General features: G+C 42.3%; 2 long non-coding RNA genes and 1 pseudogene across 26 annotated transcripts in view; 2 read left to right on the top strand and 1 right to left on the bottom strand.

Moving 5' to 3' along the window:
* LOC137206133 (uncharacterized) overlaps positions 1–27,286 on the bottom strand; it is a 116,388-nt gene that overhangs the window by 46,776 nt on the left and 42,326 nt on the right. For 21 of the 25 annotated variants that reach the window (XR_010934470.1, XR_010934454.1, XR_010934458.1 and 18 more), the window contains 4 exons: positions 19,127–19,187; positions 15,586–15,767; positions 4,720–4,826; positions 841–919 (listed from right to left, as the gene is read on the bottom strand). This is a non-coding gene — a long non-coding RNA (uncharacterized lncRNA). The remainder of the gene's footprint in view (positions 1–840; positions 920–4,719; positions 4,827–15,585; positions 15,768–19,126; positions 19,188–27,286) is intronic. The other 4 variants (XR_010934453.1, XR_010934467.1, XR_010934472.1 and 1 more) reach the window with 3 other exon arrangements.
* Positions 877–6,071, top strand: LOC137206134 (uncharacterized). The gene is made up of 3 exons (XR_010934477.1): positions 877–1,246; positions 3,731–3,864; positions 5,799–6,071. It is a non-coding gene; the product is annotated as an uncharacterized lncRNA (long non-coding RNA).
* LOC137205748 (histone H3.3-like) lies at positions 21,038–22,165 on the top strand (annotated as a pseudogene).

The raw sequence follows: 27,286 nt of genomic DNA, 5'->3' as shown, positions 1-27,286 counted from the left end.
AATCATAGCTCAGCCTTGTATTAGCTGTCTGACCTTGGGCAAGTTACATAATTTCTTTTTCAGCTTGCCCATGTGCAAAAATGGAAATGATAACTTATTGATTTGTATTATGATATTAAATAAGAAAATATGCAAAGACATCTAATATATGCCTGGCTCTCCAGGGATGTAAGTTTGTTCTTCCCAATCTAGTTTATCGTGTACCTGGTCCCCTCATGTTACGCTCTGGTTGTCCAAGGCGTGTGCCACACACAAACTTTCCCTTCCTTTTCCTAAACCCTATCAAAGTTCCCATCCCTTACAAAAGCTAATCTAATCACACTGCTAAAAGGAAAGCAATTCTGATAAAATGAAGTCAAGTAAAACGTGGACGATATTGCTAGGTTCCTATATTAACTCTGTGGGAGATATTTCTTCATTTTAAAAAAAGGGGGGGGAAAGGGGTGTGTGTGGAAATTCAAATGAAAGAAAAGACTTCTAATGATGAAACTCTCCTACAGGACAGGGGATCCGTGTGTTGGCCTCTCTCCCTGCAAGCACAGTCTCTGTGGTAAAGATGAGAAACCATCAGAGATACAGGACACCATCTCAGATTGCTGAATGTCACACCTCAAATCAACAGGTCCAGAATAGAACCTGGGAGCCTTGGCTACCTCTTCTGCTCTGGCCAGCACACACTACTTCCTTAGCCAAGAAGTTACGGTGGTGCTTTTTTCCCTAGGAGGTTTCCAACACTATTTTAAACTCTATAGAAACAAGCAGTAATAGGATTTAATTATGGGTCACAGCCTTGGAACAGCCTATTTGAGGCCTGGGCTCACTTCCAGAATCATACCTTACCTCACTGAATGGTCTCAACAAGGCCCATGTTAATACAGGAAGCAAAGTGGGCCTGCATCTTGACTTCTCTCTCAGTGATCTAGGAAGGAGGAACACAGGAAAATTTCTGGACTTTCCACATCCAGGATCACTGAAGCAGATTACTACAACTAAAAATGGCTGAAGTGTAATCACGTGGCACAAAATGCTATGCTGACTATAAATCACAACTCAGCATGGGAGTTCTCATTGTGAGGGACTCTTTAGCAGTGCGCATGTTCTACTTGACCTTCTTGGCAAGGCCCCAGGGAGCCCGGAGCATAGCCCAGGCTGGGCTCTCAGTGGTCTGGACACCACTGCGGGGTGAAAGGGGCTGGCTGGCAGCTTCAGCAGATGGAGTTAAGAGGAAATGAAGGTGAAGTCCAAGGTAAGGAAGGGGCTGGTCCAGGCAGGATTATCTGACAGCACATGCTCAGGGAACTGGCAAAGCAGAAACAATAATAACAAATGTTTTAAATTATTTTATATTTATCCAGGTAGTCACCATGGTAAATATCAAAATTTTGCTGGGTTTTCCTTATACTTTGCTAGATTTCCTTACACTTATTTTGTGTTTAATATTGTTTTTGAAATATATACTGAGGGCTAAAATTACGAGGAACATCATAATCTTCCTATTGCTTAGGCCTCTAAAGTTCTTTTCTGTTTTTTTTTATAAATTTATTTATTTATTATTTATTTTTGGCTGCGTTGGGTCTTCGTTGCTGTGCGCAGGCTTTCTCTAGTTGTGGTGAGCAGGGGATACTCTTGGTTGTGGTGTGTGGGCTTCTCGTTCCGGTGGCTTCTCTTGTTGTGGAGCATAGGCTCTAGGCGCGCAGGCTTCAGTAGTTGTGGCACATGGGCTCAGTAGCCGTGGCTCGCGGGCTCTAGAGCGCAGGTTCAGTAGTTGTGGCGCACGGGCTTAGTTGCTCCGCGGCAACTGATCTTCCCGGATCAGGGCACGAACCTGTGTCCCCCGCATTGGCGGGTGGACTCTTAACCACTGTGCCACCAGGGAAGCCCCGAGGCCTCTAAAGGTCTTAATCTGGTTCTTGACTTCAGCACGAAGCAAGAAAAACCAGGATTCCAAAGCTTCATGGTCAATATTCATTTTTCCATTCAATAAACATTTCTTCAGGGGCCAATAAGTGCCAAGTCTTTACTCAGTCCTGGGATACAGCAGCAAACAAAACAGATATGGTTCCTGAGTTCCCGGAGCTACAGTTTAGTGAGAGGAGTTGAGAATAAGATCAGGATCCAAAGCAAAAGGTCTATATTAGAAAACAGGCAAGATTCTGTAGCCAGCAATGGGATGCAGAGGGAGGAAACCTCTTCTGGGATGCCAGCAGAAGAGACCACGGCTGACAAGGTGCTGTTCAGGGAGATGAGCTGGGTCAAATAATACCCTTATCCTCCCATTCTTTTTGGCAGGGGAGAGAGCCACTGCTGTGGGTTGAGTTAATCGAGAACAAGTGACCAGGGCCCTCGCAGCCAATGCTACCATGAAGCTGTTCCTTCTCTGCTCACAGCCATGAACTGTGACATGTGCCATGTGAGCTATGTGTGAGATCCTGAAATCTCCAAAGGAAAACAAGACTTGAGCTGTCTACTGACAGGAATTCTAGGAAATATAGTGGGCCAGAAATGGGAAGCATAAAAACAGTCGCCAGAAGAAACTTGGTGACCCTCCCCTGAATTGTCACTGACACTTCTGACATTACAAGGGAATGAAAAAAAACGCCTGATTTCACCTGGAGGGGTGGGGTCAGGAAGAGACCTGCTGAAATGATCGGGCTACAACCAGAAGCCTCCTGAGAGGCATTTCTGCTTTAGGGTGTAAAGTGGGCAAGGACGGGGAAATGCTGCAGCCTGCTGTGTTAGAGAAAGGAGCTATTTGAGCAGCTCAGCCTCAGCACTACCAGAAGTGGGAAGGCTGTGGTAAAGGTGAAGAGCTGATAAGAATAATAGCAAGAGCTTCAGAGTGAGTGCCGAGCCAGCAGAGCAGTGGCCTAAAGAGCTTTCCAAGTATTTGACCTCTCTGGGCCTCAGTTTCCTTATCTGAAAACAGAGATGATAATAATAGCGTGCACTGGTTTCCTAGGGTTGCTGTAGCAAATACTACAAACTAGGTGGCTTTAAACAACAGAAATTTACTCTCTCACAATTCTGGAAGCTAGAATTCAAAAATAAAGGTGTCAGCAGGGCTATGCTCCCTCTGAAAGTTCTAGGAAAGAACCCTTCCTTGCCTCTTCCAGCTTCTGGTGGTCGCCAGTAATCCCTGCCATTCTTTGTATATGGCAGCGTATCTCCTATCTCTGCCTCCATCTCTACATGGTCATCTTTCCTCTGTGAGTGTCTCCCCCTTCTTATAAGAACACCAGGCATTGGATTAGGGCCCAATCAAGTTATGACTTCATCATAACTTGATTATACCTTACAAAGACCTTATTTCCAAATACGATCACATTCATAGATTCTAGGTGGATATGAATTTTTAGGGGGACACTATGCAACCCAGTATAGAGCACCTACCACATAAAGAGTTGATATATATAAGATGCTTAGAACAGTTCCTGGTAGATAATATATGCCATGTATGAGTTAGCTACCTTTCTTCATTATCTCTGGCAGATAGTAGCTGCCATGAAATATGTGGATGCTCTGTTGTATAAGAATCATCCTCCCTCCATCTTGAGTCAGAGGCAAAAAACTGGGTGGGACTAGAGTTCCAAAAAGAGAAGATGAGGACAGAGCTAGAACACAATGGGTTTATTACCATTCAACACTCCCTCTACCAATACCCTATCAATACACCTAGGCTGGAGTGAGGAAATATCTGCTACAGTCACATCATTTGTTTTTTGAACAACAGAGAACTTATCACTCCAAACTAACAATGGCCCCATCAAAGAAGTCCTCAAATTAGGACCCACTTAGGAGGAGCTTCCAGAGCCAGGAGAGAAGCTGCACCAGTGAGCCCAGCAGCCTCATCATTTAGAATCAACTGTGAGTTCTGATCCCAAACTGCTTTACACAGCATATTCATCCCATAGTTTAACAAATGAATGACTACTGACTGAGTCCAAATATTAAGTTCATTCTCTAAAATGGAGATTTGCTACTTGCTATAGCTAGGATAGCTTACTTTCAAATTGGGGGAGGGGAGAATAGATTCAAGGCTCCTGCTCTTGCTCCTTCAATAAAGGGGTTTGGGACATACTAAAAAGAAACAGAACCAGATCTCAACTGCTATCTTCATATCGAAATAAATTCCAGATGAATCAAAGATTTAAATTTAAAGATTGAAAAATACACACCCACGCAAAGTACTCAACAAGAATGGGTAACTATTTTTATAATTTTGAGGTAGGGAAGCATGCCTTTTCTAAACATTGAACTAGTAGCAAAAACTATAACGGAAAAGATTATCTTGACTACTTAAAAATGTCAAACTTGCAGACAGATAAAAAATTGTATAAACAAAGGTGAAAAACAAATGACAAACTGGGAACAATTCTGCACTATATACAACCATCAACACTTTAGCTCTTACAAATTATTAAGAAAATATTACTGGGAAAATGTGCAAAGGACATAACATGAATAAGTGATTCAAAAAATATATACATCTGTCCAAAATACATTTGAAAAGATGTTTAATCTTTAATATTCAAAGAAATGTAAATTAAATCATATTTAATGACTAAATATGATGTAAATTAAATCATAATTGCTATGTCTCAGTTACTATTCAAAGCATTTTACTTGGATTAACTGATTTATTTCTCATGAAATAGGTGCTATCATTATCCCTACTTTACCAAAGATGAAACTGAGGTACAGAGAAGTTAAATGACATACCCAAGGTCACATAGTAAGTGGCTGAGTCAGAATTCAGGTCCCATCAGGCTAGCTCCAGAGTCACATTCTCAACTACCATGTTATACAGTGACAAGACAATGTTTCACCTGTCAGATGAGGAACACAAAAAACACACAAGCCAGTGTTACTGATGATATGGAGAAACAGGCAATCTCATGCACTGTTAGTATAAGTTAACATTCTTAAGGGTAGTTTGGCTTCATGAATCAACATTCTAACTGTGCATATATCCTTTATCTCAGCCATTCCGTTTCTTGAAACTTATCCTAAGGAGATACATAGACAAGTGTATAAAGATTATTTACCAAGGTATTTACTATAGAATATACATAATAACAAATATGTTACAAATAAAAATCCCAACAGGCACACCAAAAATCCAACAAATTCATTCATTCAACAAATATTTATTGAGCACCACCTAGGTACCAGGAACTGGTACTAAGCTCTAGTTACAGAGAAGCAGAGTAAAAAAAAAAAAAAAAAAAAAATCCCTATTTTCATGGAGCCTACATTCTAATGAAGCGTGTTAGGCAATAAACAAATAAGAAAAATATGTAGTATGGCATGTGGGGCTAAATGCTATAAAGAAAAGTAAAGGAGAGAAGGAAGATAGGAAAGGAAGGTTGTCACAACTTTAAGTAAGAGGGTCGGGGAAGGCATCATTGATTAGAGATGAGATAAACAGATTATACACTAAGAGAATAAAATGCATTATGGTATATCCACACATGGAAGTATAATTCAGCCATTAATTCTGTATTTACTGAAAAGATGTCTATAACACATAATCCAATGAAAAAGGATTCTCACTACACACAAAAAATAGGTAACTATGTGAGGTAATGGATGTGTTAACCACATTGTGGTAATCAGTTAACAATACATATATGTATCAAATCATCACACTGTACACCTTAAACTTACACAATGTTCACATCAATTATATCTCAATGAAGCTGGGAAAAAAGGTGAAAAAAGATTACAAAACAGTATTAAAGAAAAAAACCAGGGCTTCCCTGGTGGCGCAGCAGTTAAGAATCTGCCTGCCAATGCAGGGGACACAGGTTCGAGCCTTGGTCCAGGAAGATCCCACATGCTGCGGAGCAACTAAGCCCCTGCACCACAACTACTGAGCCTGTACACCATAACTACTGAAGCCTGCACTCCTAGAGCCCGTGCTCTGCAACAAGAGGAGCCACCGCAATGAGAAGCCCACGCACCACAACAAACAGCAGCCCCTGCTCGCCACAACTAGAGAAAGCCTGCACGCAGCAACAAAGACCCAACGCAGCCAAAAATAAATAAAAATAAAATAAATAAATTTATTTTTAAAAAAACAGTATTAAGTTATGGGTCCATTGATTTGAAATTACATGTGTATACATGCTTATGCTTTACATGGGAAAGAGAAACAACACAGAAAGAGACTGATAATACCAAGCAAGGGTCCAGGCTGAGTGCCAGGTAAGTGGTACAGGCAGCATGTGTTTGTTCTCCTACCTGCTCACTCATCCCCCTCTCCACATCTACACTTTGTTCCAGAAAGGATTTAACGACAGCAAATCTACATACACCGCAAGTTCTTTAACTCTTCCCATCCTCCCTCACCCTTTTCCCTGCTCTTCCCAGAAGGCAGGACAGTGACAGGATGAAAGGGATAAAAGCTTAAGATCGTGATAAGCTGAGTGGACATAAGACGGATGGAGGGACACCCCCACAGATCTGGATGGGATTCCTCTTATTGCAGCACATGGGAAACATCCTGGGAGGCATACTTCCTCCATGCAGATCTGTAAGATTTGAAGCAAGGCTATCTGATTTAGATTCCCTATTATATCTCCTACTAAACCCCAAATGCCTTACGGGGCAGCCAGGAGCAAGACTGACTCATTCACAGGGAGGTGACAAGCTACAGCAGGCCAGAACACTACCCCTGGTACATGAGTGCCTACATCTTCCTTTGAGCAGAAAATGACACAGAGATGAGCCCTTTTTGCCCCTTACCTTATCCCTTTCTCCATGCCTGCACCCAACAAGCTGTCCTTGGCTATACCATGACTACCCTAGAGATTCAGATTTCCCCACTAAGATTCTCAGGCTAGGTCCCTACCAAGAAAGTTGCCCAAAGTGACCAGCCATGCTAGTGTACACTGAAACATTTTCAGCTGCGACGCAGTTTCAAGTAGATCCCTAGATCCAGATATATTTGCTCTCAAATATGTGGGAGCAGAACACACTTCTTGCTTGAGCATAAAGCCACACACAAGAAACTGGCAACTTCATAAAGGTAGAATCCATGTTGCTATTCCCTGTTTCTTTAGCCTGAGGGAGCAGTGGAGGCACACAAATAGAGGTAGGGGACCTAGGGAAAGATTTGACTATGTCAAAATATTTCTCAAACACTCTCTGTCACCTCTTGGATACCTACTATATGCCAGGCCTCGTGTTAAGTGCTTTCATATACTTACACCAAAATAGACAAATTACTTTTATCAAACATTCCTATTATGTGCTACTGAATTTAAGACACCTAAGGCACGTACAGGTCCAGCTGCCCTGCTGACAGCTGAATACCCAAGCTTGAAATTAGGTAGAGGGTAGAAATCTAAGACTTCCCTTGAGGCTACGACACAGAAGTCTCACTGCATACTATCAGGCCACAGCCTCAAGGCCCCATTCCAGCTTCTGCTTTCTCTCCTGGGCTTTCAGCAGGGAACATCACACACAAACACACACAAACAGACACACACACACACACACACACACACACAAATCCTCCAATGCCCTTAGTCTGCAAGTGGAAGAAATTCTTCAGTAGGGAAGAGTACAAGGTGAATCAGAGAAAAACCAAAGCAATCATCTCTTCGGCAGAGAAGTCTCTTTCTCTCTTTATCCATTTCTCTCTTGTCTTTCTTGAATATGTAGTTATTGAGCAACTTCTATTATGCTTATCACTATAGGATATAATCATAAGACATGCCTCCTGCCCTCAAGAATTTACTCTGTTTAGGAAGACAAAATCAACGCACAGGAAACATGTTATTGAAAAGGGGGACTCCAATGTATATGTAAAATTGAAACAGACTCACAGATACAGAAGACAAACTAGTGATTACCAAAGAGGAGAGGGACAAATTAGGGATTACAGATACAAACTACCATGTATAAAATAGATAAGCAACAAAGATATATTGCATAGCACAGAGAATTATAGCCATTATCTTACAATGGCTATCTTACAACGGAGTATAATCTGCAAAAATCACTGAATCACTTTGCTATACACTGAAACTAATATAATATTGTAAATCAACTATACTTCAATAAAGGTGGAGGGGCTCTAAGATTTCTAGTGCAAGAGTGGTGCTAGTAACACAAATGGAGGGATAAATGATGTTCGACACACGGTACACATAGGTATCTTCAATTTCAACACAATCTCCTCTTTTTTTGTTCTATTCTTAGTAGAAATATGTTTCACTTCAAGAAAACTCTCAAATGCAAAAATTCAATACATAAAGTTGGCAATCATTCACTAGAAAAAACCAATCTCTTTGCTGTCAAGTTTAGGGAGATACCATTTAACCTGCCCCCAACCCATGTTCCTGTTGCCCCATATACACACAACGTTTACATTCAACTTTTCAGGTTCACAGGGTAAAGCAAAGTACTTTTTAAAATAGATTATAAAAGGCAATATATTGAGAAATGAACAGATATAAACAAAATGTGGTACAAACAAAAAATGAAATATTATTTAGCCTAAAAGAGGAGGAAGTCCTATCACATGGTACAACATACAAGAACCTCAAGGACTTTCTGCTAAGTGAAATAAGCTAGACACAAGAAGACAAATAGTATATGATTCTACTTATATGAGGTATCTAAAACAGTCAAATTCCTAGAAACAGAAAGTAGAAGAGTGGTTCAGGGGCAAAGGGGAAGGAAAAATGAGGAATTGCTGTTTAATGAGTATAAGAGTTTCAGCTGTCCAAGATGAAAAAGTTCTGGTGATCTGTTGGACAACAATATGAATATACTTAACACTACTGGACTGTGAACTTAAAAATGGTTAAGACAGTAAATTTTATGTGTTTTTTAATCACAATTTTTTAAAAAGGCAATGCACACATGGGTTAAAAAAAATTTCAGCAACACAAAAAGATATCAAAAAAAAAAAAAAAAAACAAACCTCCAGGGGTAGTCTGGGTATAACAAGTATATAGAGTCCTCCCCTTTTTTCAATCAAATACTAATACTAGCATGCCACAAACTCTATTTTGCTTGCTTTAGTTTTCTCTTAACAATAGATCTTAGAGATTGTTCCATATCACTGTGTGAGTGTGTGTGTGTGAGGGTGGGTGTACCTGTCTCATTCTTTTTAACTGCTGAATTAATACGGTGCTATCCACCATAATTTACTCAACTAGTCCCTTATCAATATAGTAAGATGTATTTTTAAGCAAAATGTGTTAAAGGCTTTGCACACTGATTTTGCACATTTTTCCCCCTCAACAAAAATGTTTAGATTTCACTCTTCATAATACCTCCAAGCAACTATAAATGATGACTGACATTTGCTTTAGTTTGAATTTAATAGTGTTTCGCCTTGGCTCATTTCTACTAGGTTGTATGTTGATTTGTCATTGTCACAAGGAGTCACCAACAGTATGATCAAGGGAGCACATGAAATACACACCATCCTCTGAATATTATGGTCACCCTTTACTCCATCATCCTTATAAATGGTTTGTCAATAGTACAGCCGTCCTCCTTTATCCACGTGGGATACGTTCCAAATCCTGGAACCATGGATAGTACTGAAACCTATATATACTGTTTTTTCCTATAGCATACACAGCATGGGTATGCTGAACAAAGGATGATTCACGTCCTGGATGGGAAGGAGCAGGATGGCACAAGATTTCATCACACTGCTCAGAACAGTGTGCAATTTAAAACTTATGAATTGTTTATTCCTGGAATTTTCCATTTAATATTTTCAGACCTCAAGTATTGAAACTGTGGAAAGCAAAACCTCAGATAAGGAGGAACTACTGTCTACCCTTTACTGTGTTTAACTCTGAGAAAATTAAAAATATATACACACACACACATACTTTCATTATTTAAGAAATTTTTTTAAAAAAACACCTCTTTCAGGCTTCCCTGGTGGTGCAGTGGTTGAGAGCCCGCCTGCTGATGCAGGGGACACGGGTTCGTGCCCCAGTCCGGGAAGACCGCGGAGCGGCTGGGCCCGTGAGCCATGGCCGCTGAGCCTGCGCGTCCGGAGCCTGTGCTCCGCAACGGGAGAGGCCACAGCAGTGAGAGGCCCACGTACCGCAAAAAAATAATAATAAAAAAATAAAAAACACCTCTTTCACCCAATGTGTCTGGGTCTGCTATTTGGTTCCTTTTAGAGAAAGCACAGTGAAATAGAATGAGTGAGGGCTGTACAGACCACCTGAATCAGGGTTTGAATCCCGTTTCTGCCATTTCCAAGTTAGTCCATCTCCCAGAGCCAGTGTCTTGTCATCTGTAAACCAAGGGCAATACCATCTATCTCTTGCATAGGGAAGATCGCCACACAGGGTGAAAAGTCCATTCAAGAGGACCAAAGTGCTATCTCTATTGAACTAGCACTGCCTGGGGAAGTCAAAGAACTGCTTAGAGAAGTGGTAAAGGACAAGAAGGAATCGGACCAGTCAATGAGAGAAAGGGTGCTCTGGCAGAGGTAACACATGCACAGAGGGTGAGAGTTCTGCAGAGCCACAAAGCACCAACACACTTACTGACAAGAAGGTGAAAGGCAATTTAGTCAACAAATCCTTATCGAGTACCTCTATGTACTCACTAGGCACTGAAGACAAAACTATGAGCAAGAAGGTCCTTGCCCTCATGGAGCTTATAATCCAGTAAGAGGGAAAGATAAACCAGTAAAAAGCATTAAGTGGTCTAACGGAAACAAACAGATGCTAAGATAATAACATGGTGTTGCTTTGTATGGAGAGGCCAGAAAATACCTCCAAAACAAGATAATGCTCAACTGAAACTTAAAGGCAAGTGATAATTAATGAAGTGAAGAGCAGGGTAGAGAGTATTCTAGGCCAAGTCCATGAAGCCAGAGAACTGAAAGAACTGCAAGCAGGTGAGGGTGCATGCAGGAGATAAGGAGGAAAGGGGCTTGAAATGAGACTTAAAATACAGGCAGGGGCCAGATCTTGCTAGGCCTTGTAGGCCACAATTTGGGTCAAATTGTGCAAGACTGTTTATTCCAACCTGAGACATTTGGACTTGATTGTACAGGTAACAGGAATACAAGAGAGGATGTGAAAAGGAGAGAGACAAGGCTGGGTTGTTTTATAGAAGGATAGTGGAAGTTGTTTAGAGGACAGCTGCAATAGGGAGTGACGACAGCTTGGAGACCAAAAAACAGCCTACTTTAGGGCAGGGTCACTGTGTACAGAAAAAGAGGCATCCCAGAGGCAAATCTGAAGTGCAATTGGCAGCCTTCAAAGACTGTGTTCTAGCCTGCTTTCTGAGTCCAAAATCAAAGTCCGCAGTATACTCCAGAAGTACTGACCTGCCAGGGGGAATCATTAAGGCCCTCTACCTCATCTGGGATCTTTGCCTTCTATGGCAATGAGAAGATGAGGTGTCAGTACATAGGGACAGTTATCCACTGTCCTCAATGGAAGACAGGTGACAGATTAAGGTTCCTGCGACCTTAGGATCCAAGTAAAGGGTTCAAAACCCTTTCCTTGGGGCTTCCCTGGTGGTGCAGTGGTTAAGAATCTGCCTCCTGGGCTTCCCTGGTGGCGCAGTGGTTGAGAGTCCACCTGCCGATGCAGGGGACATGGGTTCGTGCCCCGGTCCGGGAAGATCCTACATGCCACGGAGCGGCTGGGCCCATGAGCCATAGCCGCTGAGCCTGCGCGTCCAGAGCCTGTGCTCTGCAACGGGAGAGGCCACAACAGTGACAGGCCCGTGTACCGCAAAAAAAAAAAAAAAAAAAAAAAGAATCTACCTGCCAATGCAGGAGACACGGGTTCGAGCCCTGGTCCAGGAAGATCCCACATGCCGCGGAGCAACTAAGCCCCTGTGCCACGACCACTGAGCCCGCGTGCCACAACTACTGAAGCCCGTGAGCCTAGAGCCCGTGCTCCGCAACAAGAGAAGCCACCACAATAAGCATGCACGCTGCAATGAAGAGTAGCCCCCACTCACCACAACTAGAGAAAGGCCGTGCACATCAACAAAGACCCAACGCAGCCAAAAATAAATAAATAATTTTTTTTAAAAAAAACCCTTTCCTTCCCTCTAGGGGAGCAGGGGGTCAACACAGTCCTCTAAGTCAGAGTTTCTTCAAATATGGTCTGCAGATGATGACTGGTGTGAGAGTCACCTGGAGGCCAATCAAAATGCAGATTCCTGGTTACCACCCATACCTACTCAGTCAGGAGAGCAGGAGTAAAGACCAGGAATCTGAATTTTAAATAAGTAGCGAGCCCCTCAATACTTGCCCCCATGGGTAATTCTGATGTATTAAAGCTTCAAAACCATAGCTCCAGGAATAGGGCTAATAGAGGAAGGCCCTCACTTAAGGGTGAATGGCAACGTCGAAATTAGGGGACTACATAGAACCAAGAGTCAAGCTGGGCATGAAATAAACTAGAAAAAGGAGTCCGAAGGGATTATGAAATTTGAAGGCCTCCAAAGCAGAAAATAGAAGGCAGGACATCAGAGCATGGGGATTAGAGAGCAGAGGAATCAAAGACAGGGAGCACTCCTGGGGAAATCACTAACAATGGCCATGATCTCCGGCTGCCTTAGGTTGGTTTCCCCAGTGGAGCACTAGGAAGGGAGTGCAGATGCTTCACCTCACACAGGCCAGGTTACCGGGCCTTTGACTGCCCAGTATGTGCACACAATCACTCCATCCAACCATCAAAAAGAGAATGACACTCCTCCTCAGTGAGTACTGTTTCTATCCCAATGATTCCCCTTCAGCATCCACCATGATGCCAGCTACTGGTCAGTCTGTAGAAGAGCGCCAGGCTAAGTAGAAAAACATACAGAACACCTCTAAGGGGTAATGACCGGCCCTACTCACCAAGATTCTCTGCTTGGCACATCAGAGACCCCTAATGCTGCCATAAACTCTAGGACAACTCCAGGTCAGAAACTTCAGATCCTACCATCATGCATACCCAGCCAGTCTTCTACTACTCCTTACTATGCCTCACCAAGAGAGTCCCGACCTATATTCTACACTCCCATGTCCCTCTCCAAAATTCAGAGAGAAATTCCACAAGTTCAGGTTAGGCAGGGAGTCCTGGACTTCTGAGCCTAGCTCCCATGCCTAGTTTGGTGGGAGGAGGTAACCTGAAGGAGTGTCTACCCTACCTGAAGGGAATATCCTCCGCCTACCTGAAGGGAGCACCAAGACTGCTACAGGCATCTGTACGGGAGACTTTTTAAAAATATGAGCAAGTTGAACCCAGTATATTTAAAAGGAGGGAAGGGAGGCTCTTCAGAGCAGAAATTAAATTGGGTTATTGGGGGAGGTAAGGTAGGATTTCTGGGGATTTGACTTTAAATAGCACATAAAATACAAAGCAATACAAAATTTAGCTCAAACCCTTACATGTCAACTACCTGATTGTTCCTATAATCCAAAAGCTGGTTCCACACTAAAGAAATAAGACTGCAGGCAGATGATTTTAGTAATCCCAAAGATTATTTATGGCCTTAAAATCCTGAACTGCTTGTCTGTCCCTTCTTATACTCCACCCACTATCCTGGTTCTCTAGGTTTTTGACCTAATGATTTAGCTTCCTGTTTCATCTTTCCCTCACCTTATCCCTAAGGTCTTTTGCTTCCTTCCTTGCTTAGGACTGCACTCCACTCAGTTATTCTGCCATCAGCCACTCGGAACAAATAATCTGCCTATCCAGATCCTCAACCTTGATCCTAGGCACTCATGCCCCCTTCATAGCCAAGTCCCCTGCCAGGCTTACCCTTACTTTATGAAGATGTCCCAGAGAGAGACAAGCCATGTTAGATGGTTCATCCCAAGTATGTTAGTTGGTTCATCCAGGCAAACACTGGAATCACCAAAGGTGGAATAAGGAGAATGACAATGAGCCAGGTCAAATGTCTAGACCTCCCCCTGACATTCTAAGGCACACCTTCTCAGCCCTCAGGTGATATCCCTAGTATTCCATCCCTCCTGCCCACCACCTCCACCTCAAGGGATCCTTCTATCCCACAGCAGCTAGGACTAAGAATACACGGTGAGCAACACATAGGCCTTTGTCTGATAGAACTTACAGTTTAATGAAGGAGAAAGACAATTAAATAATCCCAACATGTATGATAGTTAAAGGCAATGCATGCGGAGCTGTAAGATTAAGAAGGCCAGTCAGGCGAAGTTACACCTAAGATGAAACTTGAACGATCAACAGGAGATACCCAAGCAGTGGCAGAGCATTTAAGGAAGCATGTTCTAGGCAGAAGAAACAGCGTATGTAAAGGCCCTGCAGCAAGAAAGCATATCTGAAGAGATGAGATGAGCTGGGGAGGTCAAGGTAGAGAGAATACCAGCACAGATGATGCTGGAGAGACCAAGAAGGGTCTCATAAGATATGAAGCTGTTTTATCATTCACTTAACAAGTATTCACTGAGTGCCTACAATATGCCAGGCATTGTCCTATGTTTTTATAACAGTAAATGAAATAGACAATATCCCTGTTCTCAGAGAATTCCCGTTCTAATTGGAGGAGACTATAAACAAGTATGTGACTAAACTAGAAAAATATCACTTATTGATAAGTGCTATGCAAAGAACTAAAATAGGTGATATGCTAGAAAATATGTATATGGGTGGTTACTTTATAATCATTAGGTGGTCAGGGGAAAGCCTCTCTGAGGAGATGACATTTAAAAGTAGGTATCTAAATAAAAAGGAACCAGCCATTCAAAGACCAAGGGAAAAAGCATTCTAAGCAGGGTTAACAATACACACATACAAAAGCCCAATGGTAAGATCACTGAAGCTTTTTTAAGCAGAGGAGTTAGATCATGATCGTTCTTGCATTTTATAAAGATCACTCTGGCTACAATGTAGAGAACAGAATGGAGGTAGGGGAGAATAAGATTAAGACTGGAGACAGAGATGAGAGTGGATTATGTAGACTAACGTGAAGAAGAGGAAGAAGGGGACAGTAACAAGGATGATGATAATAGATAATACTCACATAGCACATACTAGCTGCCGAGCCATTGTTCTAAGCATTTTTTATATATTAATTCATTTAAACCTCACAAATACTGTATCTTATAAATTAGGAAACTAAGGTAGAGGATAGTGGCAATGAAGAAGAAAGCAACTGGGGACTTCCCTGGTGGCACGGAATCCACCTGCCAATGCAGGGGACATGGTTCGAGCCCTAGTCCGGGAAGATCCCACATGCTGCGGGGCAACTAAGCCCATGCACCACAACTACTGAGCCTGTGCTCTAGAACCCGAGAGCCATAACTACTGAGCCCACGTGCCACAACTACTGAAGCCTGCGCTCCGCAACAAGAGAAGCCCGCACACTGCAAGAAAGAGTAGCCCCCAGTTGTCACAACTAGAGGAAGACCCAACACAGCCAAAAATAAATTAATAAATTAATAAAAAGAAGAAGAAGAAGAAAAAAGCAACTGGATCCAAAAAATATTGGGGAGGACAAATCCTACGATAGGCTGGTTGTCGGCTCTGGGAAGGGAAGGGGTAGGACTTAGAATGACTACTAGGCCTTGGGCCCAGCAACTGCATGGGTGGTGGTGCTATTTACCACGTGACAGGACACTGGAGGAAGAGCAAGAGGGGAAGAGCAGAAGGCTGCATTTTGCTGAGTCTTCAAAACATCCCAGTGGAGCTGTCCATGTGAACAGTTGGATATTCTGGTCTGGAGAGAGATTTGGTCATCATCCACGTATAGATGGTAACTGAAGCTGTCACAGAAGTTGAGATCACCTACAGGGAGCAGGAAGAAAAGAAAGAAAAAAAAGCCTAGGAACAGACTGCTGATATTTAAAACACAAGAAGTTGAATAAACAAATAAATTTTTTAAATACATAAGGAAAATTTAAAAAAATTTTTAACACAAAAAGAATCATTAACAACAACAAAAAACTGGAAATACCTTAATGTCCCTCAATAGGAAAACAGATAAATAAAATACAGTATATCTAGTCTATGAAATATTATACAGTAGCCAAAAAGAATGAGAAGTATCTTTATGTACCAACATGGAATACTGTCAAGGCACATTACTGAATCAAAGAAAGAAATATAAAAATGATACATAAAATGTGACCCCATTTGTGTAAATAAATAAAACACGGCAATAGCATTTTAAATATTTTCTGGGACTTCCCTGGTGGTCCAGTGGTAAGACTCCACGCTTTCACTGCAGGGGACACAGGTTCAACCCCTGGTCGGGGAAGTTCCACATGCCGTATGGTGTGGCCAAAATAAAAAAAAAAAAAATTTCTGGGTTCATACGTATGTATGCAAACACACACAGAGTGTGGGAGGTACACTCTAAACCACTAACAGGTTGCCTCTGGAAATACAGAAATAATTGAAACAGGGGAGCGGGGAGCAGGAGTATTCAAAGTATCTACAATGTTCTGAAATTAACAGTTGTCAGTATGTTCGTATTTTAATTCACAACAGAAAAATGTGTTCCAAAACTGAAAATTCATAATACTTGTGTAAACCGTGGAAGATTAAATGTGATGTTATTTTGACAATGTTTTCAATTTTAGAGTCACATTTTATTCTGATCTGAATTTTTATGAAGATGCTAAAACTGGTTTGTTTGAAACTAGTTTGTCATACATACTGTGCATAATCATAGTATTTATTTTCTGGGACTATTGTGAATGTGTAGACTTATGTTTATTGCTATGGGAACAATTATTTATAAAATAATATTAAATCCAGTATTAGCTGCCTATTTCAGACACTTAATACTTGCAGAGACCCATGTTACACTTACTATACTGAAGTTTTTGGTTGTTTGCTTTTTTTTTAAATTTATTTGGCTGTGTTGGGTCTTGATTGCTGCGCACGGGCTTTCTCTAGTTGTGGCAAGTGGGGGCTACTCTTCGTTGTGGTGCGTGGGCTTCTCATTGCGGTGGCTTCTCTTGCTGCGGAGCACGGGCTCTAGGTGCACAGGCTTCAGTAGTTGTGGCACACGGGCTCAGTAGTTGTGACTCGCGGGCTCTAGAGCAAAAGTTCCGTAGCTGTGGCACACGGGCTTAGTTACTCCACGGCGTGTGGGATCTTCCCGGACCAGGGATCAAACCTGTGTCCCCTGTATTGGCAGGTGGATTCTTAACCACTGTACCACCAGGGAAGTCCCAAGGGTGAGTCTTTTAAAAAAAAAAAAACTTCAGGACTTCCCTGGTGGCGCAGTGGTTAAGACTCCACCTGCTGGGCTTCCCTGGTGGCGCAGTGGTTGAGAGTCTGCCTGCAGATGCAGGGGAAATGGGTTCGTGCCCCGGTCCGGGAAGATTCCACATGCCGCAGAGCGGCTGGGCCCGTGAGCCATGGCCGCTGAGCCTGCGCGTCCAGAGCCTGTGCTCCGCAACGGGAGAGGCCACAACAGTGAGAGGCCCGCGTACTGCAAAAAAAAAAAAAAAAAAAGGCTCCACCTGCCAATGCAGGGGACACGGGTCGAGCCCTGGTCCGGGAAGATCCCACATGCCGTGGAGCAACTAAGCCCGTGAGCCACAGCTACTGACTCTAGAGCCTATGAGCCACAACTACTGAGCCCCTGCGCCACAATTACTGAAGCCCGCGTGCCTAGAGCCTGTGCTGCACAACAAAAGAAGCCATCGCAATGGGAAGCCCGCACCTGCAACGAAGAGTAACCCCCGCTTGCCACAACTAGAGAAAGCCCGCACGCAGCAACGAAAATCCAATGCAGCCAAAAATAAATAAATAAATAAGTTTATTTTAAAAAAAAGAATCACCCTCACTGCTGAAAGTAAATGGACTCTTAGGGTGCAGATATTAGTGTTCCAAAAAACATGTGATTATATTAAGGTAGTGGTAGCAGGAAGATAATCTTGATTCCGTTGGGAATCTTAGGTTTTCTCATACATTGGGAAAATAGTTTTTCCTGTACTGCTGAAGTTTCTTTTTGGTAAACAGTACTTTCTAAAAGAGAAGCATGAAGGAGAAACTGAGGTGTGTACATTTCCTCAAATGGCCAGCATTGTAAAAGATACTGTGTATCTTGCAACGAACAGTGTGGAAGCTGTTCATTTTTCAATCTGAAGTAAAATACATTCAAGAACTTTAAAAAAAAAACTACAGTGTTTTGATTTTTTTAGATTACTATATTCTCTGTAAAATTAAAGATGAATTTTTCAAAAAATAATGGGAATTTCTGTACCTTCTACTCAGTTTTGCTGTGAACCTAAAACTGTTCTAAAAAATAACTCAATTTTGAAAAGTGGGAAAAGAGGGAGGCTACAAAGGACATCCTTTACTTCAGATAGTAAATTTTCTCTGTTCCTTCCATCCCCGACTGGCCTGATGTTTAGATCTTCTGGCTTGCCATCTGCCCATGTCTGAGAAGTTAACACCAAGCCCCCTAATTCCAAGCTCCATCCTGAATCCTTGGCCCCAGGCCAAGTTTGGCCACAGATCCCCTAGACTGGGCCAGAACCCCAGGAAGGGGGGTCAAATACCAAAGTCCTAAACAAATATGGGAGAATAAGTACAGATGCCAGCTTCAAGGACAGGGATCAGGTGGCCTTACAGGCCAGCAGCAGTCTCAAAGGGGAAAAAGTATTTAAAGATCTGGAAGCAGCTCTGCAGTGCTGGAGGATAAGGCTGGGGGGCAGTCAGGCAAAACTGGGCGAAGTGGTACGGGCAAGTTGAAGAAACAGCCAGTTCCACTTATAAAGATTCCAAGTGAAGTGCCATAATATGGTGGAAACCACATTTACAACAAAAGGAAGAGGGGAAGCTGCATTCTGTGAAGGGGTTGGGGGCATGGTGGGGGGTTGTCTAGGGATTATCTAGAGGAATCACTCCACATCAAAGCAGCAATTCCAGGAGGCACAGTATAAAAGTTTAGAAACTGGCTTCTTCCTGAAAAGAAGGTTCTATAAAAGAGGAGAAAAGACACTGAAATAAAGCCTTTCCTTCTTCAGTAAACCAAAGGCAGAGAGATCATGGTAGATCTCTGGTGACCGTGCTCTTAACTTTCAACTTTCTGAGCCTGAAAGACAACATATTTGGTCTACGTGTTTTCCTGGTTACCCAAAGAGATGACACTGCCTAGCTGAGGTCTTACCCAACAGCTGACTCACCATCAGTCTGTATCACAGCCTGCTGCGCCTCATGCCTCACACAGTCACATACTGGGCGGCTCTGGAAAGAAAACAATCTGGTGTGAGCTGTCAAAGTCCTCTCGGTACCTGACCTCACCCTCTGGGGTAGGTTTCATTTCAAAACTGAAAGGGACTGAAGGGCTAGGGAAATCCAAAGATCAACAGAGCCAGGAACAGGTGGTTCCCAGCAGAAAAGGGTCCCAAGCTGGAACTCAGAACAGAAACCAGACCACTGATAAGACAGTTTATGGTATCTGTCTCCAAGCCTTCAGATGCCATTCACATATTTTCCAATATTTACAACAGGGCATGACCACACTTATCCAACTTCTGACAACTAAATATCTAATTCTCCAAATGTTCAATCAACTTCCTGGCTTTATTAAGTTTTAGAGCTTTGGGGTATCTCCAATAACTGGGATACTGGGGGTGGGGGTGAACTTCTGAATTTTGCAGTCCTTCATATGGGCCATATTTTAATCCTAACGAATTCTATCATCTCCTCTTCCTTCTTCATTTCTTCATGACCCCTTGGAAAAATTCCTGTCTCACTAAAAAATTTCTAATTAGTTCATAATGGCTCTCTCACTAGAGCAATATTCAATACAATGAAAGTGTACCTCATTAAAGGAGTCAGGTTATTTGCTTGAGGTTCATTTTAACTACCTGAGTGACCCTTAGGTAAGTCACTTAATCTTTCTGGGCTCAGTTTCCTCATCTATAAAGTAAGGAGGTTGGAAACAGAAGGAAAGCAATAAAACTTCCCTGAACTGAGAAAAGACTTAAGTTTTTAAGTCTAAAAGGTTTATCAAGTGACAAGCAGAGTTTTGTTTTTTTTAAAATCAAACCTAAGCCTATCATGATGAAACACTAAGCATGAAGAAAAAATTTACAAACTTTCAAAGAGAAATGGTTATTACTTACAGAGGAAAGAGAAACCTATTGGCAGTGGATTTTTCATCTGTATTACTAGAAACTGGACAGTACAAGGCTGCATACTTTGTAGAGACTAGGACTACTATTCAAGAATCCTTGGGAATTCCCTGGCGGTGCAGTGGTTAGGACTCTGTGCTTTCACTGCCGAGGGCCCAGCTTCCAGCCCTGGCTGGGGAACTAAGATCCCACAAGCCGTGTGGCACAGCCAAAAAGGAAAAAAAAGAAAAAATCCTAAACCCAGCCAAGATATCATTCATACATGAAGATATACACAAACACACACACACACAAATAAATAAGTAAATAAATAAATGGACCATCCATGTCCCTTTGTCTAAGAAAATCACTCAAAGTATCCTAGTCAAATTAATATTTAAAACTGGAACAAAGCTGAGAAAGACAAAGTATACGCAAGACATGTTTCCCCTCCCCCTAAGAAAACCTTTTCGTGAAATTGTACCAAGTGACTTCTGATGGCATTTCCACGTACAAACAGAAACTGTCCTATACACAACCGTCCCTGGCAGTCTGGGTTTGCGAGTTGTACATCACCTAGTGGCCTGATGAAGTAAATGCAGTTTCATCAAGTGCCCGGATAAACTTCCAGCCATTTTGTGATCTCTGACAGTGTGTACGGGGCAGCAGCCTGATGTCTTAGAGATTCTGAGTAGGGAACTGCAAACCCACCAGGCTCATATAGAACTGTATAGATTCAGCTCACTAACCATCCATTCTCCAAGGATGTGGGAAGGGTCCACACTTTGTGCTAACTAATCACAAGAAGTGAAGCATAATTTGTTGCAAGGCTGCACTTACAAATAGTGAGAGACAGAGAATGCTTTTGTGCAGACCAATCTGAACTGAAAGCCAAGTTTAGATGCTATGAGAAAACTGCAAATACTCCTTATAAACAGGAAGAACATCTCCAAACATTCACAAGATTGGATGTGGAACATGGATTACATTTACCCTGTATGGTTCCAGGAGACAGGCCTATAACTGATGAGAAGATACCTCAATTAGATTTCAATTCAAAACAAGAAATAATTTTCTATTAGTGAGAGCTACTCAACAGTATAATGGGAGAAACCATAAACAAAATGAAAAGACAATCTACAGAATGGGAGAAAATATTTGCAAACAATACAATCAACAAGGGCTTAATTGCCAAAATACACAAACAGCTCATACAATTCGATAACAGAAAAACAAACAACCCAATCAAAAAATGGGCAGAAGACCTAAACATACATTTCTCCAAAGATGACATACAGATGGCCAACAGGCACATGAAAAGATGCTCAACGTCGCTAATTATTTAGAGAAACGCAAATCAAAGCTGCGATGAAGTATCACCTCACACCAGCCAGAATGGCCATCACTAATAAGGTCTACAAATAACAAATGCTGGAGAGGGTATGAAGAAATGGGAACCCTCCTACATTGTTGGTGGGAATGTAAATTGGTGCAGCCACTATGGAAGTCAGTATGGAGGTTCCTTAAAAAACTAAAAATAGAGTTGCCGTATGATTCAGCAATCTCACTCCTGGGCATATATCCGGAGAAAACTCTAATTTGAAAAGATACAGGCAGCCAAGCTCCAGCTGAAGGAGAAGTGGGGTAAGTAAGGAGGTCTGTACAAAGCGGGCTGCCTACAAATCGACCCGTGGTAAAGCACCAAGGAAGAAAGAAACTGGCTACAAAAGCCGCTTGCAAGAGTGTGCCCTCTACTGGAAGGCTGAAGAAACCTCAGCGTTACAGGCCTGGTACCGTGGCACTCAGCGAAATCAGACGTTGTCAGAAGTCTACTGAACTTCTGATTCACAAACTTCCCTTCCAGCATCTGGCACGGAAAATTGCTCAAGACTTCAAAACAGATCTGAGCTTCCAGAGTGCAGCTACTGGTGCTTTGCAGGAGGAAAGTGAGATCTATCTGGCTGGGCTTTTTGAAGACATCAACCTGTGTGCTATCCATGCCAAACGTGTAACAATTATGCCAAGCGACATCCAGCTAGCACGCCGCATACGTGGAAAACACCCTTAAGAATTCACTCTGATGGGAAATACTTCTTTCTTTAAAAAAAGAATTTCTCTTCTTCCTGTTATTGGTAGTTCTGAACATTAGATTTTTTTTCCCCATGGGGTCAAAAGGTACCTAAGTATATGATTGCAAGTGGAAAAATAGGGGGCAGAAATCAGGTATTGGCAATTTTTCCATTTTCATTTGTGTGTGAATTTTTAATATAAATGCGGGGACATAAAGCATTAATGCAAGTCAAACTGTTTCAGTAAACAAGTTTCAGCAGTTCAATTTTATAACAATTATATATAAACCTGTTAAATTTTTCTGGACAATGAAAAAAAAATACAGGCACCCCAAAGTTCACAGCAGCATTATTTACAGTAGCGAAGACATGGGAGCAACCTAAATGTCCATCCACAGATGAATAGATAAAGAAGATGTGGTCCATATACACACAATGGAATATTACTCAGCTGTAAAAAAAAAGAAAAGAAATAATGCCATTTTTGGCAACATGGATGGACCTAGAGATTATCATACTAAGTGAAGTCAAAAAGAGAAAGACAAATACCACATGATATCACTTACACATGGAATCTAAAATATGATACCAATGAACTTATTTACAAAACAGAAAAAGACTCACAGATATAGAAAACAAATTCATGGTTACCAAAAGGGAAAGGTGGTGGAGGGGGATAAATAAGGAGTTTGGGATTAGCAGATACAAACTACTATATATAAAACAGATACACAGGGTACTTCCCTGGTGGTCCAGTGGTTGAGAATCTACCTTCCAACGCAGGGGACACGGGTTCGATCCCTGGTTGGGGAACTAATAATATCCCAGAGGCCGCGGGTTAAACTACTGTGCCGTGTGGTGCAACTACTGAGCCCGCGCACTCTGGAGCCCACGCGCCACAACTAGAGAGAAGCTCGCATGCCACAATGAAAAGCCCACTCACCGCAACGAAAGCTCCTGCGTGCCACAACTTAAACCTGACGCAGCCAAATTTAAAAACAAACAAACAGGGCTTCCCTGGTGGCGCAGTGGTTGAGAGTCCGCCTGCCGATGCAGGGGACACGAGTTCGTGCCCTGGTCCGGGAAGATCCCACATGCCACGGAATGGCTGGGCCCATGAGTCATGGCCACTGAGCCTGCGCGTCCGGAGCCTGTGCTCCGCAACGGGAGAGGCCACAACAGTGAGAGGCCCACGTACTGCAAAAAACAAAACAAAACAAAACAAAAAAACAAACAGATAAACAACACGGTCCTACTGTATAGCACACGGAACTATACTCAGTATCCTGTAATAAACCATATGGAAAAGAAAAAGAAAAACAACTATAATGGGATTCCTCAAGAAATGATGAGCTTCCCAGCAATGGAAGTATTCAAAAATAACTTAAATCAGCTGTCCCCAACCTTTTTGGCACCAGGGACCAGTTTCATGGAAGACAATTTTTCCACGAAAGGAAGGTGGCAGAGGGATAGTTCAGGCAGTAATGCAAGCGATGGTGAGCAGCAGATGAAGGTTCGCTCGCTTGCTTGCCCGCTGCTCACCTCCTGCTGTGCAGCCCGGTTCCTAACAGGTCGAGGACTGGTACCAGTCCGCAGCCTGGGGGTTGGGGACCCCTGATTTAAATGATCATCTGTCAGGGGACTATATAAAGCAATTCTGTAACTGAACGGAAGTCTGGAGACAAGGAGATTGATTGTATTACCTCAAAGGCCCTTTCCAATTCCAAGTGTCTGTCATTCTATTAAATAAAACGCAAACAAATAAACAAAACAAAAACCACTAATAAATAACTAAAGAGTTTTCCCTCTGCATTTTTTTTCAAGCTCCGACCAAGAAGCTAGTACAACTTAGTGGGTTTGATACCACTTTCCACTTAAGTAAATGTGGACAAATTAGTTAACTCTATTTGCCTCACTCTTATTGTCTGTAAATTTAGAACAATAATAGTACCCATCTCATAAGATTACTATGAAGATTAAATAATATGATACTTTATAAAGTACTTAAAACAGTGCCTAACAAAGAAAGTGTACACAACTAGCAGGTAGCTGTGGTGAGTGGGAGTGGGGGTGGAAAGTGAAACCTAAATGTGCTGCTTGTTTTAGTTATCTGTTCCCAACCCTCAACCAAAGCATTCCTGGCTGCTGCTGGCCAGAGGCTAGGTTCCCTTGGCAACCAGCCTCAAAAAAAAGCCCAGTTCTACCTTCTTCAGGAAGGCAGCTCATTCTCTGCCCTGAAATCTATCATCTTCCTTTGCACAAAGCAGGCTCCCTAAAACCTCACAAATACCAATGCTCCAGATCAAGGAGCTGAGCAGGTATTATCCTCGTCACTTCATATGATCAATTACAGAATATCAGGGTCAGAAGGACCATCTCAGAGACCATGTAGAGCGACCCCTTTGTTTAATAAATGAGGACAACAGGCTGAGAAAAGTGAAGTCCTAGATGTGGCAAGTTGGTGGCAGGGTCAAGACAAGATCGCAGGCCTCCTCATTCCTAGCCCAGTAAAGTTTTCCGATTTTTCAGTAGGACTGGCCCTCCTAAGTCCCATGCTACTGACCCACACTACGTACTTTACACAGGTGAAAGAGAAATAGAAGCAGTAGAGTGCAGAGGTTAAGAGCATGGACTCTGGAGCCAGACTGCTTATTCAAATCCCAGCTCTACCACTTACCGTGACTTTAAGCAAGTTTCCTAACCTCTCTGTTTCTATAAAATAGGGATAAGAGTTGCTACTTTATAGTTATTTTAAGGATATGATGAGATAATCCATGTAAAATGCATGGCACACAGAAAGTGCTCGATGTGTATACTGCTTCCTCTGTTTCTCATCATTACCAGCTGCATTGAGAAGAAACAATCATAATAACAAATGAGACCAGACAAGCCCCTACTTCTGGTCCAAAGAGCGCTGGGAAGAACAAGCGTATTTGTTTAGCTCCATTTCCTTGTCCTGGCCAGGAACACCCAATCCCTAGCAGGGGAAGACTACAACTAACCCATCACTCACTCATTTCTTTGGATCTAGGAAAGAGTCAACTCAGAGAATAACCAAGTACATGCTATAGTGATAAGATATTTAAGATCACAAATAAAGGCTAGGGAGGTCCAAACCCAAAATGCAATTCTTGTGGGTCCAGTCTCCTCCTCTTAACCCATGACGGGTTGTATAGTGTAAAGGTTAAGAACAAGAGCTCTGGAGTTTGACGGCCTGAAATGCAAATTCCTGTTCCATCATTTATTTGCTGTATCACTTAAGCAAATTACCTTACCTCTCTCTAAGCCTTTATTTCTCCATCTGTTAAATGAGAATAACAGGTATTTTGATTATGATAACAGCTGACATCTGGTGAGCACTTTCTATGTGCCAAGCGCAACATTAAGCACTTTACATGGCTTACGTTACTTAATCATCACAAACACCTTATGAGGCTGGTACCTTAGTACCCCCATTTTACAGATGAGGAAAATGAGGCACAGTCTTCTTATTCAAGGCCACATGGCTAGTTACTGGCAAAGCTGAGATGTCAATACAGGAGGTCTGACCTCAGAGTCTATGCTCCCTCCTCCCACGCTGCTCTACTTCTCCATAGTACCAGCTTCACATGGTTACGTTGTTAAAAATAAGCCAATCCATATACGGTGCTTAGCGCAGGGCCTTGTTCATCAAGGTTCCCCATTACCATTATTACTGTTGTTGTCATTATCATCATCATCAATCCCTTTGAGACTCTCAAATACTACTACCTCCTGAGTTCTAATTTCACCTAAAGGGAAATGGTTGCTTTCCTACCTAGATACCAACCAGCTCACTGGGCAGCCTGCAGTGAGGTTCTAGTATTTCATTTCCCTCATGTAATACAGCAGTAAGTATCTGGGTGGAGAGGCAAGGAAATATTTTCTATAAACCTGCTATTCTATAAAAAAATATATATTAAAGTCTGTTTTTAAAAAATAGAATCTTCACTACTCTCATTAGAAAAGAAACACACGCTTATTGTATTTTTCAAAATAAAGCACAGATCGGACTTCCCTGGTGGTCCTGCCTTCCAAAAAAAAAAAAAAAAAGAATCCGCCTTCCAATGCAGGAGACACAGGTTAGATCCCTGGTTGGGGAACTAAGATCCCACATGGCGCAGGGCAACTAAGCCCACGCGCCACAACTAGAGAGCCCACGTGCCCCAACTACAGAGCCCACATGCTCTGGAACCCACGTGCCACAACTACAGAGCCCACACCCCACAGCTAAAGAGCTCACACGCTGCAACAAAGATCCCGCATGCTGCAACTAAGACCTGACGTAGCCAAAAAGAAAAATAAATATTTTTAAAAATAAATAAAGCACAGATATATACTATTTTTAAAAAATTGTTCTCTACCTCCTTCCCCTTTCCACTCTGCTGTTCTCAAAACCAGTAGATTATTTAGTCACTTAATCCTCACAAGAAGTAAGATTGGTATCATTCATCATTATCTCCATTTGACAAGCACAGAAACTGAGGTTCAGAGAGGTTCACGACCGTACAGCTGGTAAGTGGATGTCCAGGGTCTCTGGAAAAGAACTTTCAGATATGGAGGAAGGTAAAGATAGTAAACTCCTTCTCTAAGCCTGAGAGGAAGTGGTTATGACAGATGGTTCCTTGAAGGTTAAAAAGAACCAAGACTGATAATGGGATTTTTAAGAAACTCTTGCTCTAACAAGGTAAGAAGAGATGTTGTAACCCAAAAAGCCAGTAATGCAGTGAGCTATCATCAATCCTGCCCTCCCAGAAACAGTGCAAATTATTGATAAGCCTAACAAAGCAGGACTTCATCTCTGAAGATATCCATACCATACCCCTGCACACCAGTTCTTACCTCCCCAATTCCAAAATGATGTATCACTTTATCCTGCTAGAAAGCACAGTTCAAAGTAAGTGTTTTTTAGAGTGAGCAACTTGAGGGCAGGAACAATGTCTTGTTCATACAGATCTTTCCCTCATTAACTGGTACACAACCTTCTATTTATTCAATACATTTTTGTTTAAAAATGAATAAATTTGGGACTTCCCTGGTGGTCCACTGGTTAAGAATCCGCCTTCCAATGCAGGGGACGTGGGTTCAATCTCTGGTAGGGGAACTAAGATCCCACAGCCACAGGGCAACTAAGCCCGCA

The sequence above is a fragment of the Pseudorca crassidens genome, chromosome 14 (assembly GCF_039906515.1).
Source record: "Pseudorca crassidens isolate mPseCra1 chromosome 14, mPseCra1.hap1, whole genome shotgun sequence".
NCBI classification, from domain to species: Eukaryota; Metazoa; Chordata; class Mammalia; order Artiodactyla; family Delphinidae; genus Pseudorca; species Pseudorca crassidens.
Note: the sequence above shows the minus strand (reverse complement) of the source record. Positions and strands in the feature narration are given on the sequence as shown.